The following is a 15,868-nucleotide window of genomic DNA, read 5'->3' on the forward strand; positions in this document are numbered from 1 at the left end:
GGGAAGGGTAGATATAGATATGATGACCGATGCGCTAATATCACATGCGACCCCTCTTCTGAGGAGTGATTGGTGGGTATTGCATTGAAGTGATCCATATTGATTATAAACTTAGGACTCCCCTTCCTTTATTTGCTTTCATCTCTTCTTGTAAAACTATTTAAATCGTTTTTTTTCATAAATTTCTGCCCTCTCTACTTACCTTCGAAAGTTTTCAACTTGATTGCAATGTTATACGCGAATCCTTATTTGAGCCTTGATTGCTTACTTGTAAAGTCACAATTGTAACATGGTCGGGAACCACACTAGTGGATCTTGAGGGGTGTCTAACACCTTCCCCTCAAGATAATTTCTACCCTTTACCCGAACTCTGGTTTTCCAACTTAAACTCTTCTAAAAAAAGTGTCCTAATGCACTATAATCATTAGGTGGCGACTCTTCAAATTCCGAAACCCAATTCTTGAAAGGGAATAGAGTTGTCCTTACCAATGTCGTATACCCGATTTCTGACCCCACAGTTAGAGAAAAAGGGGGCGTCGACAGCATGGCGACTCTGGTGGGGATCTTCTTTAGGCTTTTACCATTGCATGTTGCTTGTGACTTTACCATCTCATTAATTGCTTTATTTACTGTCTTTTATTCTTTCACTACGAAACTGACTTGGCTCTTCATATCTTTTCCTTCCTTTAGCTGCTTTCCTCTCCTGCTTTATTTCAATACTGTTGTAATTACTGCAATTATTGTAATCATTTATCTTATGAACGTGAAAATACATGTCAATTTGTTTCATTCTTGTAAACTGCATCTTCAACATCATATTCCACTCGTGCCGAACAAATACCATAACAACGCTTACAATGAGTGGTTACGCTCTTCCAACATTATCACCCTTTAAATTCGGCAAAGACGTATTTGCGGAAAAACCAGTCGATCAGTGGTGCAGTCGACGGTTCCGTGCCTTTCCCTCTTGAGTTGTCCGCTCAAAGGTACCTGTCTAATACCCCAATAGAAACCTTACTCTGTCTAACTGTGCATGCATCATGGTCAAACCTAGCCGAGTCAGTTATGTTGTCCACATAATGACTCATTAAGATAGCCTTGTCCAAAGTCCATCGGGTTTCCCTGAAACCCAAAAGGACACCTACATGTTTTGTGCATTTATTTGGAGAACTAAATGCTTTTTATGCTAATTATTGGTTTAAATAGTCGAGTCTGGCGGGGTAAGGGTCTAACACTCAGTTTTGTAGAAAATGAGGCACGAAGTCCCCAGATTTGGCATATTAACCAACATTCATCCAAGGCTGCTAAATTGGTGGGAAGATCTCCACTCCAGTGATCAGACACTCGTCCACAAATACTTAGGGAATCTGCCTTCTCTTCTAGAAATCCAGCCTGACAGCAAAATCATAGAGGCTGCAACTCTGTTCTAGGATAGTGATAGGTTCGTGTTCCGCTTCGGGGACCTTGAAATAACTCCTTTTCTCGAAGAAATATGAGGCTTAGCTGGTATTCCTTGGGAGACTCCGGGTTTGCTTATGCCAGAGAATCGCAAGTGTAGGGGTTTCCTTAAGATGATGGGACTGAAGAAGAACCCAGACTTGACCTGTTTGAAAGACTCCTACATCCCATTCGACTATCTGTACGAGAGGTACGGCCATAGCAAGTCATACCGCACCTACTCAGATGAATTTGCCCTCACCTCACTGGGGCATATTCACAGAAGGGTCTTCGTATTCATGTTTTGTTTCCTAGGGATAATAGTGTTCCCTATGAAGAAGGCTAGGATCCACACCAGACTGGCCATGGTAACTAAGACTTTGATGGAAGGAATCGGCGGACCGCCTTTCAGTATAGTGCCCATGATTGTTGCTGAGATGTACCGGGCTCTGGACAACTGTCAGCAAAAGTCCAGTCATTTTGAGGGATGCAATTTATTACTTCAGCTCTGGCTCATGGAGCACCTCCAGAAAGGAGAATACTGACAGGAGATCTTATGCAGAGACTGGGATGATCACATTGCCTTCCACCAGCCAAGGCGTATGAATTATATGCCTAACATGTTCGCTCAGCCAGAGGACGTTGGAAGATGGGTGGAGCTATTCGAGAATCTAAAAGAAGACAAGGTACAATGGATGGTGGAATTGATCCCTACGGAAGAATTCATTGTTCGATCTCGAGACGCACCATTTCTCATACTCATTGGTCTAAGAGGAATTTATCCCTATGTTCCCCTCCGTGATATGAGGCAGGCGGGAAGAAAGCAAATCATACCAAGGGTCGACAAAATGAGTCACTTTAGGACTGACTTCCAGGATGATGATAGCCCTCACAAATGCCAAGCTCAACACATGTGGCATTGCAAGCTCATTTTGGGGAAAGAATCTATTGAGCCAGACAGGTATCACGCTGGTAGCGTGCCACACTATTCGGGTTGGTTGGAAGATAATCACAATGGTATGGGTCAGTCCGGGTTCATTCACGGACACAAAATCATCGATGAGAAAGCTGAAGAACGGGTTAAGTACAATCAACTGCACAAGAGAATTCGAGAGTGCGAAAGTGAGCATCGGGAAATACAAGAAGCCCATCAAAAGTTGATCGAAGAATGGAAGGATATGGCTGTCAGCGCCAAGTAAGGTGTGTTTACTAAGGTGTGTTGAAGCAAAAGAAGCATCCAGGCTATTAGACGAAGTGCATGCAGGGACCTGCGGGCCGCACATGAATGGTTTTGTCTTAGCAAAGAAGATACTCCGAGCATGGTATTTTTGGATGACTATGGAAACAGACTGTATCCAGTATGTTCACAAATGCCATTGTTGTTAGATACATGCAGATATGATAAAGGCGCCTCCAAACGAGCTTACTGCAACAAGTTCACCATGGCCATTCGCCGCTTGGGGAATGGATGTTATCGGACCTATCGAGCCTGCCGCATCAAATGGGCACAGGTTCATCTTAGTGGCAATCGATTATTTTACCAAATGGGTCGAAGCAACATCATACAAGGCGGTCACTATGAAGGTTATGGCGGGTTTCATCCGCGACCACATTGTTTGTCGGTTTGGAGTTTCGGAATCAATCATCACCGATAATGGTTCCAATCTCAACAGCGACTTGATGAAAGCAATGTGTGAAACTTTTAAGATCAAACACAAGAACTCTACAGCCTACAGGCCTCAGATGAATGGAGTTGTGGAAGCAACCAACAAGAATATCAAGAAGATACTAAGGAAGATGGTTGAAAGGCACAAACAATGGCATGAGAAGTTATCATTCGCTTTATTGGGATACCGCACTACAGTTTGCACATCGACCGGAGCAACTCCCTACATATTGGTTTATGGTACAGAGGCGTTCATCCCCGCCGAGGTAGAAATTCCCTCCTTAAGGATCATACAAGAAGTAGAATTGGACGATGCAGAATGGGTAAAAGGTTGCTACGAGCAGTTGGCCCTTATAGATGGGAAAAGGATGAATGCGATTTGCCACGGTCAGTTGTATCAGAACAGAATGTCCAGAGCTTTTAACAAAAGGGTTAAGCCAAGGAAGTTTACACCGGGGTAGCTGGTGTTGAAGAAAATATTCCCATATCAAGATGAAGCCAAGGGGAAGTTCTCTCCCAATTGGCAGGGTCCGTACATGGTTCACCGGGTTCTAACTGGAGGGGCCCTTATTCTTGCAGAGATGGAGGGAGAAGTCTGGCCGAAGCCAATCAATTCAGATGCAGTGAAACGATATTATGTGTAACCACTTATGATTCCCTTAACGATGTAATTTGAACTACGCCTGACCTGATTCCCGTTTAAGAGGGGATGCGTAGGCAGCCCTATGGGTTCGGTCACAATTTAATAAAAATTCCATTTTCCCCCGCTATTGTAATTGGGGCAGAATTTTGAGGACCCTCAAAAATTCCGAAGTTAATTTTAGTTCATGCATCGCCAGAAGCACCAGCCCAGTAAACTGGGGCAGAATTTTGAGGAGGACCCTCAAAATTCCAAAGATGTTTTTTTAGTCATTCAGCACAGCCGTCAGAAATGTCCGCTCAGCAAACTGGGGCAGAATTTTGAGGAGGACCCTCAAAATTCCGGAGAAAAAGATGTTGCAATGTCTTGAACCACGTCGCAGTCGTTGGTTCATCTAAAGAAAACTATTTTCGATTATATGCGTTATATTTACTAAATCATGCATAACTATTATCCGAATTGTTGTTGTTTAGCGACGCTACCCCAATGACACACAACGTTAAGAGCCCGGGGAAGACGAACTAACCTTTCCCCTCACAGAACTCACGATTTTCTTTGGATGCAGGCACTCAATTCGCAATATCATTAGATATATTTATGCACTCTCAAGAATACAACTTCTCAGAATCATCATTTTCCCGCAATTGCTATCCGTACACAATCTCCCCAGCAGTCATATTGTCGTAATCGGCTATCAGCTAAGAGATCTTACTACTAATCATCCTTTTACATTCTTGCACTGCATAAGGCTACCTTTCTGCCTTCCGAGACTAAGCATTGTCTCCATCCTACATTTCTCTACATTGCATAAGGCTACCTTTCTGCCTTCCGAGGTTAAGCTCTACCTCCATCTGCATTTCCTGCATTGCACAAGGCTACCTTTCTGCCTTTCGAGACTAAGTTCTGTATCCATCTGCATTCTGCATAAGGCTACCTTTCTGCCTTTCGAGACTTAGCTTTGTCTCCATCTGCATTTTGCATAAGGCTACCTTTGTTCCTTCCGAGGTTAAGCTCTACATCCATCTGCATTTCCTGCATTCCGCATAAGGCTACCTTTCTGCCTTTCGAGAATAAGCTCTGTCTCCATCTGCATTCCACATAAGGCTACCTTTCTGCCTTTCGAGACTAAGCATTGTCTCCATCCTACATTTCTCTGCATTGCATAAGGCTACCTTTCTGCCTTCCGAAGTTAAGCTCTACCTCCATCTACATTTCCTGTGTTGCATAAGGCTACCTTTCTTCCTTTCGAGACTAAGCTCTGTCTCCATCTGCATTTTGCATAAGGCTACCTTTCTGCCTTCCGAGGTTAAGCTCTACCTCCATCTGCATTTCCTGCGTTGCATAAGGCTACCTTCCTGCCTTTCGAGACTAAGCTCTGTCTCCATCTGCATTTTGCATAAGGCTACCTTTCTGCCTTTCGAGACTAAGCTTTGTCTCCATCTGCATTTTGCATAAGGCTACCTTTCTGCCTTTCGAGACAAAGTTCTGTCTCCATCTGCATTCTGCATAAGGCTACCTTTCTGCCTTCCGAGACTAAGCATTGTCTCCATCTGTATTTTTTTTGCATTGCATAAGGCTACTTTTCTGCCTTTCGGGGTTAAGCTCTACCTTCATCATCATCTACATAAGGCTGCCTTTCTGCCTTCCGAGACTAAGCTCTGTCTCCATCCTGCATGGCTGAAATATCGCCACTTTGTTTTCTTGCATGGCTGAAATATCGCCACTTTATTTTCTTGCATGGCTAAAATATCGCCACTTTATTTTCTGGTATCGGCTGAAAGATCGCCACCTTATCTTTCTTGCGTCGACTGAAATATCGCCACCTTTTATTTACGTCTTACATTTGCTGAAAGATCGCCACCTTCTATATTTCATGGGCTGAAATATCGCCAAATTGTCCAAAGGCATCATTGTTCGGAGGCACCATTTTCATAGCCCGAGAACGCCATACCATGGCCTGAGGACCCCATTTTATCTTTTGCATATCATTATTCAAAGGCATCATGGTTCAGAGGCACCATTCTCATAGCCCGAGAACATCATTTCATAGCCTGCGAATCCTTTACCATATGCCTCATGGCCCAGGACGTCATGGTTCGAGGACGTCATCCTAACCGTCCGAGGACAGCATTCATGGTCCAATGGTAATTTACATCATGTTTAAATTTATGCACAATATGTGTTCGTATTGCTTACTTGCAGGTGCACCGATTGGCAACGACCGTCTCAGCAGGAGCGATCCCGCTCCGGTTCCCGCAGCCTATTGATTTTTCAGAAAACCTCTCTCAATCTAAACATCGCATTCGTCCGTTTCAAATCTCCATCGGCATATTCCGTCAATGGTTCCGGAACTATATATGGCCTGATTCCTGTTAGACCAGGGATATTAGGAGGCCCAAAAACCAAAGCTCGGTTAAAACTCCTTTCAAATCGCCACTTCCGGTCAAAATTGGCCATCTTATCTTTACCCGACAACTCTTTCATCCTTCCCAGGTAAAGAGGGGCAGCTGTTGATACCAAATTTTTTCCTATATATATATATATTTTTCTCAAAATACTTTCAAAATAGCATGTGTATGCATATATAAGCATGCTCAAGTACTTTGGTATTTTTAAAGATTTTCAAAACCAATTTATTGTCTATTTTAACAGTACAAAATTCAATAATTATTTCCGAAATAATCATTTTGGTGAATAATTTATTTCCATCCTCATAGTTACACCAAAATATAATTAACATGATTTTTGCATATTTTTACAAATTCATTTGATATTTTTTAAGGTAAATTACATAAAAGTGCAATTATGGCATACATTACGATTAATAACGTTTTGCAATCATAAAATCATTTCCAGCATTTTTAGATTAATGTTTATATATTATTAATTAGCTCGGTGCTTTTAATTTGTTTTTAAAATTATTTTACTATTTTTATGAATAAAAAAGGGTAAAACTGCCTATTTAACATGTAGCCTCAGTTCATTTCAATTATAGCCCCATTACATTTCAATTTTAGCCTCAAAGTGACCCAACTTCAAACTCAAATTCGGATGACCCAATTCTTATTTTTACCCGACCCCTTAACCCGTTTTCAAACCCGTCCGGGTTTCCTTTTAAATCCTGGCCGTTGATCATTTTGATCAACGGCCCTGATTCACCCTTTCCTTTTTTAATCCCCTAACCCCTCTAACCCTAACCCCATTTGCACTATGACGCCGCCTCTGAATCCCAAAACTCTCTCAATACTCTCAAGGTCCTTCGGAACCCTATCCTCATCCTACCTTGTTCCACCGTGTTTTCACCGGAGTCCATGGATTCTCATGCCATGGACAACCTATACTCACCTCCCCCGGCTCTTGCATGCCTGATGCTCGAAGGTTCGAGGCCAGACCTCGAACGTCTTCACTCAGACCTTCACCGATTCGAAGATTCCGGCCTTCTCCGGCCTTGCTCCGGCATACCATGGTGTTTTAAGCCTGATTCTAACCTCTCCGACTCAGATCGGTGACCTTTTCAAAGCTTTTTCTAGGGTTCTTCTGAAACCCTAACCCGTAGAGGTTTTCCCCGATTTTTCTTTTAGATCTGTCGTGTATTTATGCTCTACTTGAGTGTTCAAATGATTTCCCTAACTTTTCTTTCAAAAATTACTTTCCGAAGACTCTTTTACCATCTAGGGTTTTCTGAAAATACGTAAGTGTTTATCTGACTTTCTTCTCCTTTTCTTTTGTATGTATTTGCCTCTACTGTGTTCTTATGTTTTGCTTCTACCACGTATGTTCCTATACCGTGCTTTCTATATTCCGCTCTTGTATGTTCTGCTATTGTGTTTTCTACACTAAGTCCTTGTATGCTTTTCTACTATGTTCTACTATTTTCTTCTACTATGTTCTGGTATGTTTCACCTACTGTATTCTTCTATCATGTTCTTAAATGCTCTTAGTATTTTTCCCTTCTACTGAACTTTGTTTAAGCCTGCTGGTAGCTGAACATCTGGGAACAAACATAAATCTTTATAGGCCACACTTACTTGACCTCCCAACCCCCTCATATCTCTGAACGATTGTTATAAGCTTTTGGCCTTTCTGATCGTCTCTTCATGCTCGGGATTTTTGGGTGGCTTCTCGGTCTTTGCTGGGAGATCAATATGAGGGGTGTAAGAACATGGCTCCGGGATTTTGAAGGTGGGTTCTGTGGGATAATACTGGTTGTCATGAGTTTGGAACAGAGGTTCGCTGGAAGACCGGTGTAATGTAGCAGGTAGAGGTGCCACAAAAATAGGAGTGATTGGTGGAGGAGGGTATGGGACTTGTTTGGGTGGTGGAGCTTGAGAAGTATGGGAAGTGGTGCCATAGCATTGTTGGTAGAGGGGAAAGGCTGGAGATGAGTTCACAGTGGGAGGCTCCTGAGGTTGGGCCGATAGTGGGATATAAGCAAGGTTAGCAAGATAAACCGGTGGTGGATGCCCCTTGGCCCAGGCTTGGTACATTTCAGCTATCTGTTGCTTTAACTTATACATCTCTTCCTTCATTGCATTAACATCCAGTTCTTCCACCTCTTTTGACGGGTCAACGATACTTGTCTCCGGTTCTTGGTTGGCCATATTCAGCCTGCCTTTTGATCGGGTGTTGTATGAGTGAGTTTCCAGAATGCCAATCAACTAACCACCTGCCTGGACTCAATACCTCAACAACAGCCTTGTTAGTGGCTAGGGCTTTAACAAATTAGTAACCGCACACTTAGGGAATGAACTGTGTTGTCGGCTCTTGTAGAGTCCTTCTTATCGGTGTGTTGTTGACCACATCTATAAGTTGGAGGCTACATGGGCATTTAGGAATGTTACCCTTCTTCAACACTCCAGATTGTGCAATAAAGCTTGACTATGAGATTGTCTTCTAACTCGTGCATTGAGATTCAAGCTAAGTTTAAACGCTCTTTCGTCTATTTCAAGTAATGTTGTCATATGGAATGACCAATGGGCAAAGGCCTGAATATTAAGGAGATGGCACATGTATCATGTTGAACAAATTGTACGAATATATGAGGTACGTACATAGTACCAGAAGCATACTTTATTCGAGAAAGTGTTAAAAATGATTGTGACCTCCAAAGAAACATTGAATTGATAAGTGATATGTAAGCTTGAATAGCACATGTGGGTAGTGTGAGAAGTATGTAAATGATCCTAAGGTGTGAAAGAAAATTGGTTATATAAGCACGTGATATATGGGAGACATGACCAGGAGATTAATGATGAGAGTGCAAGTCTCTCCTAGGAGACAAGAAGTTATGAAATGAGAGTCAATTAAACCCACGATGAGAAGACCCCAATACTACGAACATCATAAAACTCCAGAAGTGTACAAAGTGATGTTACACTCCTAAAGGATATTGATATGGGGAATTGGAATCCCAAGCCCGTGTGGTAGAATAAGAGTAGAAAACTTATGAGGTTAATACCATGGTGACTTAAATTTCCCTAATAGTCGAACATATATATGAGGGATAGAGATATGAGACATATGTCCCTAAAGTTGCAAAATTCAAGACCTGTGTCAAAATCCGGGACATTCGCCCTAAGTGGGGGAGGAAAGGCCATAGTAAGGCCACTTAAATACAATGAAACAAGAGTAAGATCATGTAGATATGATGTTTGAATATTTTGTTGAAGACATGCATAGTCTAGAAAAGTGATAATGGATGACGTGATTATCTGAAAGGATATGCTAATGCAAGACCGCTAGTACCCCCAAGAAGGTGGAAGGTTAAGGAAGGTAAATTCTTCATACAGGGCAATGTGAATGATAAGGTCAACGATCCTAGAAACTAAGAGTACGTTTGTAACGAGATCTTATACTTGTTAGAGGGTCAAGAACAATGGAACCTAACGAAGTACTATAGGTAAAATGTGGAATGTTGCGGGATTTTAGAATGGGTTAATCATAGATCTGTGATTTAACCAAAGTACCAAGGAGTTAAGAAAGGTGGAACTAGTATGAGAAATAAATGTGATGCTATAATAACCCAAGAGGGTATTTGGGCTTGATGGAGAGCCTCTAAAGAATCTTACAAGCAAAAAAGTGTTAAGTGATATGCGGATGAGCACACTTTCCCACGGATATCCTAACAAGAGTTAAGAGGTGAGCAGGGATGAAATAACTAAGGGAAAAGACCACGTAACATGTGGAAGAGTGCATGGCTATTCACTGGCTAGGAATTATGAGGCGAGAAGAAATGTGAAGAAAATCTATAAATTGAGATGTCCATGGTTATCGCAAAATAGTTCATATCAGAGAGGTGGACTCGCCTGGAGCACAAGTGTTAATAGAAGGTATAAAGAACTAACCGTAATGCTACCGACTTGGGTGACACTGAATGGTAACTAAAGAAGCTAGAGACAGTTTATGTCTACATACAATTGAAAGTGAGGCTACTGGAGGTGAAGTTGTGGTATGATAAACTCACTAAACCAGCCACAATGATATTACAAGTTCACGGGAGGTAGACAAGTGTGGGGCACAATAAGGCTATCAATTATGCACTATGAACAAAATAGAATGGGGATGAATGTTCCAATTAGAAAGAAAAGATGGTACCAGCATATTGTCCAGGCCAAAGGGCGATCAAAAAGGGAAAGACAACACAATCTATTAAAGGGCAAATGAAAGGTTCAAAATAGATTGAAAGAGGATGAACACTTGTTACAGACCAGACATGTTTAACATGGTAACTCTTAAACTGCAATATCAGGAAACTCTATTGGTTGCTACAATACGGGGAATGAGGTGAGTTACTCATCGAGGATAGAATCAGGTGGACTAAGTCTTACACTTAAGAGTAAAATCAAAAGTCGTTGTTGAAGAATTGAGGAGGATCTCAAGTTTCAGAGAATGCCCTTCTCGGGCCAGTGACTCTTCCGAAATTGTATACATATAAAGGGTGATGATATGTGTTTTGGGAAGTGTTGAACAATAAAGAGAGATCGTGACAATATTCACAAGGGAAGTAGAATGGTTTCTTAAATTCTATAAGTCACGTAAGGGGGAAAGAGGTTGACCAGGAAAGGTCTGAGCACAATGTTACATTACATTTGATGCAATGTCGTGCATGTTGATGATGTGAAAGTGTGTCCGAAGTCTAGAAGATATGATTTCTTTGAAATAAAAGGTCCTATAAGAAAACTCATCCAGTAATGTCTTTTGTTGAGAATTTGGAAGAGCAAGTTGCATATATTCACAAAAGATTGTAACCATATCAAGGAAATTATTGAAGAACTCAAATCCTAGGAGGTCATATGTCAGAGAAATGGGACATAGATGGTCCACTATTGATGCAACATGACCAGGTGATCGCTTATGCTTCAAGGCAACCCAAGAATCATGAAAAGAACTATTCGACACATGATTTAGAACTTGCGGCGGTAGTTTTTGTATAAAGATTTGGCGACACTATGTGTATGGGGTCCATGTTGATATATTTATGAACCACAAGAGCGTTCAATATATTTTTTTAAACAAAAGGAGTTGAATCTGAGATAGAGAGGATGGCTCGGGTTACTCAAGGACTATGATATTGAGATTCTCTATCACCCGGAAAAGGCCAATGTTGTGGCGGATGCTCTTAGCCGGAAATCTACAGATAGTTTAGCTCACTTGGAGATATGTCAAAGGTAATTGGCCATGGAGGTTACCAGTGGCTAGTTTGAAAGTTTGTCTTGCCAAGTCTGGTGAAGGTAGGGAAATTGTGCAAAATAGGGCTGAGTCGTCGCTTGCGGCAGAGCAGTATGCTCAACAGTATATCAAAGAAATAGTCAAGTTGCATGGCACTCCAATCTCAATCATTTCAGATCGAGGGGCTCAATTCACAACAAACTTTTGGAAGAAATTTCAACAAGGTTTGGGTACTCAAGTAAATCTTAGTATAGCCTTTTATCTACAAACTAATGGGCAGGCAGAGCGGACCATTCAGACGCTTGAGGATATGTTGCGTGCTTGTGTTCTTAAATTCAAAGGTAGCTGGGATGAATATTTACCCCTCATAGAGTTTGCTTATAACAACAGCTTTCATGCTAGTACTCAGATGGCACTATTTTAAAGCATTATATGGTAGGAGATGTAGATCTCCTATTAGGTGGTTTGAGGTTGGAGAAGCTGAATTGATAGGGCCAGACCTTATGCATTGGGCTAGGGAGAAGGTTAAGATTATTAAGGAGCGGTTGAAAACTGCTCAGAACCGTCAAAAGTCCTATTCGAATGTTCGTCGAAGAGATGTTATATGAAGAAATCCCAATTGTCGTTCTTGATAGGCATGTCCGAAAGTTGAGAAATTAATAAATTGCCTCCGTGAAAGTGTTATGGAGAAACCAACAGGTTGAGGAAACCACGGGGGAAGCTAAGGAAGAAATGAAAAAGAAGTACCCCTCGTTTGTTTGAATAGCAATGAAATAGTTCTATGAAGTTATTTCACATAAATTTTGTATTGCTTGTTCACCTAATGTAAGAGCATTCCTTTCCAATTATATGTTCATTATGGGACTACAGTTGGTGTTGTTTTATGTTTTGTTGCGTCATTTGATCACATATATGTTGTTGAGGTGTGTTTCTAGGGCCCTTTGACAGGTGGATAGTCCTAGTTACAAGGGAAACTCTGTCGAAATTTCTGAAAAATTTGGGAGTTAGTCAAAATTTAGGAGTTAAATATGTGTGAGAAAGGAGATAAGTTACTAAGTAATTGCGGATTGACTCCAATTATCATTCGAGGATGAATGATCCTAAGGGGGGAGAGTGTAAGGCCCCGGAAAATTTCGCTAAGCAACCTAGGACTTCGTGGTGCCATGTAGGCTTATTAAACTATTTTATGCGTTATTAACATGGTGGGCATCAATTGTATTTGGTAAATATGTGTACAAGTCTTATGGTAAGTAATTTGGGGTCCAAGGAAAGGCCTAAGTCTAAGGAAAATTGGAAAAGTTCATAAAAGGCTAAGATTTCAAATGAGTTCGCACAAGCCATCACATTGAACGAGCCTATCTAAGTATATATAAGGTTTTATGTTATGAACAACCTATCATATGAAAGCTCTTCGAGTCTAGTTTCCAACTCTTCAAACCGTTCGTCATTTGGACATTCCTACACAACGTTATGATCAAATTACCAAAAGCTGGAAAAATGCGATTCTGCGGTGAAATCTGCGATCGTAGATTTAACTCTACGGACCGCAAAACCATTCTGCGATCATAGAATGGTCGCAAAATGAAGCAGAACAGCCCAGTTCTGGGCAGTGAGTTCTGCGACGAATCTGCGGCCCGCATACCCATTCTGCGGTGGATTCTGCATCGCATACTTGACATCGGAGGGTTAATTTTCTAATTTTTATAACCCTACCCCATTTTAATATATAGCCTTTAGGGCTTCATTTGGGGTCATTTTCTACTGATTTTAGAGAGAGGTGAGAGCATTTTAGAGAGATAAGGAGGAACCCAACATTTAAATCATCCAAATCTTGTATCAATCTTTAAGAATCAAAGAACCCAATCACAAGTTCTTCATTTAAGAGGTAAGATTCTATATTCGAGTTTGGAGTATACGATGGGTTATTGAGGTATGATTCTTGAGTGTATTAGTATTGTGTATACATGCATGTACAACTTAGGGTTATGGGAATATTATTGAACATAAATAAGTAAAGATTGGGTTAGGGAATGAAGGAAATCTTGTAAGAGAGTTTTGAAATCAAGATGCTCAACTAGTATTTGATAAAATGCTTAAATGAGCTAGAATTATGAATATCTTCATAACTTGTGTTCAATTTTGTTTTGTCTCGAAGTAGATGGGCATGGCTAGAATTTCTGGAACGTTGTAGTAACTTAAGGAAAAGCTCTTTGAGGTATGTATGGCTAACTTTAGCTCTTGTAGAATCCCCTTGTTATGACGAGCATACGGTATGTGTACCTTTTATGAAAATATGTGAATTGATTGACTTAGTTGATTTCCATACCACCAAGTTATATGTGATTGTGAGAAGTTATTTGATGTGCCTATCTTATTATGTGCAAAGTTTATAAATGCTTGAGGATGTCGACATAGAAGTATGTGTTAACGGATGAAAGAATCTTAATGTGTCCAAACGTGGGAATGTGTATAGTGGCGTAAATAAATGGCAACAAACCAAGTGTGTGTGTGTGAATATGGTTATGTGGTAAGAGCTGTGTAACAAATGATAGAAAAGAAATCGTAATTGATGCAATTGAAACAACGATGGTAATATCATCGGTGACTTGTTGTGGGCAATTATCGTTGTGACTTGAATTGTGTACGGGTTATTGTATATGATGGAATTGGTATTGATGTTTTTGAAAATTCTTGTGAATTCTTGTTGTTGTGAAATGATATTCTGGATGGCCTGAAGCCATGTGATTGAACTGTGAACTACTGTTGTTGTGTGAAATGTAATTGTCCGGTGGGATCGGGTTGCGGGCCGCAACTCGAAGTTATAAGGTGTGGGTTGTGGTGATAAGGGTGAAAAAGTGATCGAAATCACTATTGAAATGAAAATATGTGAAAGTTGTGAAATCGTTGATGTGATGAATAATGTTGAAAAGGGAAAAGGAGAGATTGTGAAACTTGTTTGGCTTTGGTCGTTCCTTTCTTGTGCATTTGGTTGTTGATTCTATTACTGTTTGTTACTTGTGTATTGTTTGATTTTACTTGGGGTAAAGTTTGTACATACATACCAGTACAATTCAAATGTACTGACGTCCCTTTTGCCGGGGGCGCTACATTCGTGTTATGATTGTAGGTGGTTCTAAAGCAGGTACTCCAGTCCACCGGCAGTAGCACCTCCTCCACTTTCCGTCAGCTGTATTGGTGAGCCCCTTTCCTCTCGGGGCCCTGCGTGGCCCATGCCGTTTTTCTTCCCGGAGTCTTATTGTGGTATTTGTGTAAGGTATAGCCGGAGCCTTGTTGCCGGCATTTCCGTATTATTCTTCAGTTGTATTTAGAGGCTCCGTAGACAGGTTGTGGGTAGTGTCGGGCATGGGAATTTAAAATAGAAATATTGATGTTTGGAAATGATGTATAAAACTTGTAATACTTTTAATATGGCGAATGAAGTTGCTAATGAAAATGAAATGGAAATCGTTACTGATATGTTTATAGAATTTGATTAATGGAGTCCATCTCCAATTTATTCATGAGTTAGTTTGGGTAGAATGAGGTCTAACAGGCTTGCTTGGTCGGGTTTACTCGGTTGAGCGCCAGTCGCGCTCCTCGGATTTTGGGGCGTGACAAACTTTGTATCAGAGCCTAAGGTTTTAAAGTGTCCTAGTATGTCTCGGAGCCGTGTCTTATAGAGTTCTTCTTATCGGTGTGTTGTCGACCACATCTATAAGTTGGAGGCTACATGGGCATTTAGGAATGTTACCCTTCTTAAACACTCCAGATCGTGCAATAAAGATTGACTATGAGATTGTCTTCTAACTCGTGCATTGAGATTCAAGCTAAGTTTAAACGCTCTTTCGTCTATTTCAAGTAATGTTGTCATATGGAATGACCAATGGGCAAAGGCCTGAATATTAAGGAGATGGCACATGTATCATGTTGAACAAATTGTACGAATATATGAGGTACGTACATAGTACTAGAAGCATACTTTATTCGAGAAAGTGTTAAAATGATTGTGACCTCCAAAGAAACATTGAATTGATAAGTGATATGTAAGCTTGAATAGCACATGTGGGTAGTGTGAGAAGTATGTAAATGATCCTAAGGTGTGAAAGAAAATTGGTTATATAAGCACGTGATATATGGGAGACATGACCAGGAGATTAATGATGAGAGTGCAAGTCTCTCCTAGGAGACAAGAAGTTATGAAATGAGAGTCAATTAAACCCACGATGAGAAGACCCCTATACTACGAACTTCATAAAACTCCAGAAGTGTACAAAGTGATGTTACACTCCTAAAGGATATTGATATGGGGAATTGGAATCCCAAGCCCGTGTGGCCGAATAAGAGTAGAAAACTTATGAGGTTAATACCATGGTGACTTAAATTTCCCTAATAGTCGAACATATATATGAGGGATAGAGATATGATACATATGTCCCTAAAGTTGCTAAATTCAAGAC

Source organism: Nicotiana tabacum, chromosome 6, assembly GCF_000715075.1.
Source record: "Nicotiana tabacum cultivar K326 chromosome 6, ASM71507v2, whole genome shotgun sequence".
Classification (NCBI taxonomy): domain Eukaryota; kingdom Viridiplantae; phylum Streptophyta; class Magnoliopsida; order Solanales; family Solanaceae; genus Nicotiana; species Nicotiana tabacum.